At 45.1% G+C, this 4,167-nt stretch overlaps 1 pseudogene; it reads right to left on the bottom strand.

Moving 5' to 3' along the window:
- On the bottom strand, positions 1-74 carry LOC116529663 (annotated as a pseudogene).
- Between the last annotated feature and the right edge of the window lie 4,093 nt (positions 75-4,167).

Below are 4,167 nucleotides of genomic sequence, written 5' to 3'. Positions count from 1 at the left end.
GAAAAGTTTTCAATTAGCAATAATTGCTCCTCGGATAAACCTCATTGGCAATGATACTGCCACTGCGCAAAGCTGGTCTTGAACTTCTGACCTCGTGATCCACCCGCCTTGGCCTCTCTTTTTTTTTTGTTTTCTTTGTTTTTTTTTTTTTGAAACAAATTCTTGCTCTGTCACCCAGGCTGGAGTGCAGTGGTGCAATCTCGGTTCACTGCAACCTCCACCGCCCAGGTTCAAGCGATTCTCGTGCCTCAGCCTCCCGAGTAGCTGGTACTACAGACACACACCACCATGCCCAGCTAATTTTTTTGGTATTATTTAGTAGAGACGTGGTTTCACTATGTTGGCCAGGCTGGTCTTGAACTCCTGACCTCTTGATCCACCTGCCTTGGGCTCCCAAAGTGTTGGGATTACAGGTGTAAGCCACCACGCCCAGCCATGATAACTCTTCTTTATCCTGAGATTATTTATTTCTTACCTTCTTAATGTCAACATATCCTTTCTTTTCAAATGATGGCAATGTTGCAAGATGAAATGAGACAAAAAAGAAAAAAAAGAAAATCACATGATGGACTGGGAATAGTGGCTAACTCCGTAATCCCAAAACTTTGGGAGGTGGAAGCGAGTGGATCCCTTGAGCTCAGGAGTTTGAGACCAGCCTAGGCAACATGGTGAAGCCCCGTCTCTACAATAAATACAAAAAAAAAAAAAAAATAGCCAGGTGTGATGCCACATGCCTGTGGTCTCAGCTACTCAGGAGGCTGAGGTGAAAGAATCACCTGAGCCCAGAAGGTCGAGGCTGCAGTGAGTCAAAATTGTGCCACTGTACTCCAGACTGGGCAAATCAGAGTGAGGCCATCTCAAAAAAAAAGAAAAAGAAAATGACAATGAGAGTTGGCAATGAAAAGAAAATCATTATTTCACAAAATATAATGTTGGAAAGCTCATGTTGGTCTCCAAGAAGTGTTTTATTTTATTTTTATTTATTTATTTATTTAATTTTTTTTTTTTGAGACGGAGTTTCGCTCTTGTTGCCCAGGCTGGAGTGCAATGGCGCGATCTCGGCTCACCGCAACCTCCGCCTCCTGGGTTCAGGCAATTCTCCTGCCCCAGCCTCCTGAGTAGCTGGGATTACAGGCACGCGCCACCATGCCCAGCTGATTTTTTGTATTTTTAGTAGAGACGGGGTTTCACCATGTTGACCAGGATGGTCTCGATCTCTTGACCTCATGATCCACCCGCCTCAGCCTCCCACAGTGCTGGGATTACAGGCTTGAGCCACCGTGCCCGGCATTATTTATTTATTTTGAGATGGAGTTTCACTCTTGTTATCCAGGCTGGAGCGCAATGGCATGATCTCGGCTCACTGCAACCTCCACCTCCCAGGTTCAAGTGATTCTCCTGCCTCAGCCTCCCCAGTAGCTGGGATTACAGGCATGCGCCACCACCCCTGGCTAATTCTGTATTTTTAATAGAGATGGGTTCTTCCATGTTGGTCAGGCTGGCCTCGAACTCCCAACCTCAGGTGATCCACCTGTCTTGGCCTCCCAAAGTGCTGGGATTACAGGCAAGAGCCACTGCATATGGCCGTTTTGTTATATAACCAACATGAGTTCTATAAGTCTGAGTATCACTGTACTAGGGAACAGCATATCATTTCGATCTAAGATAATAGACTTGAGAGAAAGATGAAGCACAAACAAGATTTCTGGAGATAGTGCCAAGGGGAAATGAAGCCAAGGAGCCTCTGGAAGACTGGTTAAATTTTAGCTGAGTGTAGTGGCATGTATCTGCAGTCTCAACACCTGGGAGGCTGAGATGGGTGGATGACTTGAGCCCAAGAGCTCAAGGTTGTAGTGAGGTATGCACTCTAGCCTGGGAAACAAAAAGACCCTTGCTCTAAAAAAAAAAAAAAAAAAAAAAATTAGGCCAGGTGCAGCGGCTCACACCTGTAATCCTAGCACTTTGGGAAGCCGAGGTGAGCAGATTACCAGGTCCAGAGATCGAGACCATCCTGGCCAACATGGTGAAACCCTGTCTCTACTAAAAATACAAAAATTAGCTGGGTATGGTGGCGCACGACTGTAGTCCCAGCTACTCCAGAGGCTGAGGCAGGAGAATCGCTTGAACCTGGGAACCTGGGAGATGGAGGTTGCAGTGAGCCAAGATTGCACCACTGTACACCAGCCTGGTTACAGAGTGAGACTCTGTCTCAAAAAAAAAAAAAATTTAAATCTGTGCTAAGAAAAAATAGTTACACTGGCCACGTATGGTGGTTCACACCTGTAATCCCAGCACTTTGGGAAGCCAAAGTGAGAGGATGGCTTGAGTACAGGAATTTGAGACCAGCCTGGGCAACATAGTGAAACCCCATTTGTACAAAAAAAAAAAAGGACTAAACATATTCCCAAATAAAATACCGCAATTATACAATAATTCATTCAAGGATTCCTTTTAGGTATTAAGCTTCTCTAGTACATTTAAAGACTGTTTAGCCAGCCATGGTGGCTCACACCTGTAATCCTAGCACTTTGGGAGGCCAATGTGGGTGTATCCCTATAGGCCAGGAGTTCGAGACCAGCCTGGCCAACATGACAAAACCCCATCTCTACTAAAAATATGAAAAATTAGCTCAGTGTGGTGGTATGCTCCTGTAATCCCAGCTACTCAGGAGACTGAGGCAAGAGAATCGCTTGAACCCAGGAGGCACTGGTTGCAGTGAGCCAAGATCACACCACTGCATTTCAGCCTGCGCAACACAGTAAGACTCTGTCTCACAGTTAAAAAAAAAAAAAAAGACAATATTCCTTTGTGATAGTATTACTTACCCCATTTTACAACGAGGAAACTAACATAGTTCTTTTTTTTTTTTTTTTTTTTTTTAAAGATGGGGTTTTTCCATGTTGGCCAGGCTGGTCTTGAACTCCTGACCTCAGGTGATCCACCCACCTTGGCCTCTCAAAGTGCTAGGATTACAGGCATGAGCCACCGCACCCAGCCGAAACTAACATAGTTATACTACTGTAAACAATACGTCCATTTGAAGTATTGTATACTAATCACATTTATTAAAGAGCCTTGGCTGGGCACAGTGGCTCATGCCTGTAATCCCAGCACTTTGGGAAGCCAAGGCAGGTGGATCACCTGAGAACAGATGATCCTGGGAGGTGGAGTTTGCAGTGAGCCGAGATCATGCCACTGCACTCCAGCCTGGGCAACAGAATGAGACTTCATCTCAAAAAAAAAAAAAAAAAAAAAAACAAAAAAAAAAAAAAAAAAAACGAAAACCCATCACTATGCAAGCACATCGCAAAAGGGCTTCAATTCAGGTGACTGATGGTGTCAGCAAGGCTGTTGTCGTTAGTGAAGACTGCAGTCTATGAATGTATGCTCAGGTTTGGTCCTGGGGGTGGCATTCCTTTTCTTGGGAAGAGATGATCTTCTCGAGTTGAAGAGTTACTGCCATTGCAGAAAGGCAAAGTTACTGACACAGCAGAATTTGGGAACTAAATCATGGTTCCCAAAAGAGCTAGAGAGGAAGGATGAAGTAGGAGTGTGGATAGGGGAGTCTAAGGTAAGTAGAACCTTCTTCTAGAGGAAGTCAAATTGCCTAACTCAGGCTAAGAAAGGGGCTCCAGGATTTGGGAAGGAAATCTGGAAATGGCTCAAATAGGGCTACCTAATAACATAAATTCTAGGAACCAAGAGTCCAGATTTTTTTTTTTTTTTTTAGATGGAATTGCTCTTGTTGCCCAGGCTGGAGTGCAATGGTGCCATCTTGGCTCACCAAAACCTCTGCCTCCCAGGTTCAAGTGATTCTCCTGCCTCCAGCCTCCCGAGTAGCTGGGATTACAGGCATGTGCCACCACACCCGGCTCATTTTGTATTTTTGGTAGAGACAGGGTTTCTCCATGTTGGTCAGGCTGGTCTTGAACTGCTGGCCTCAGGTGATTCACCTGCCTTGGCATCTCAAAGGGCTGGGACTGCAAGTGTGAGCCCTTGCGCCTGGCCAAGAGTCCAAATCTAACATAACTATACCCTTGAGGTCCTTGACAATTTTGGTTGCAGCACATTTCAGACTACACAAAAATTTCCCAAGGAGGATTTCCCAGGGAGGAACTATCCTGGAGTAAGGGATCTGCTGCACCTCCAGGAAAGTGATCAATTATA

This window comes from Sapajus apella, unplaced genomic scaffold (assembly GCF_009761245.1).
Source record: "Sapajus apella isolate SASKATOON/1434 unplaced genomic scaffold, GSC_monkey_1.0 scaffold62, whole genome shotgun sequence".
Classification (NCBI taxonomy): domain Eukaryota; kingdom Metazoa; phylum Chordata; class Mammalia; order Primates; family Cebidae; genus Sapajus; species Sapajus apella.
Note: the sequence above shows the minus strand (reverse complement) of the source record. Positions and strands in the feature narration are given on the sequence as shown.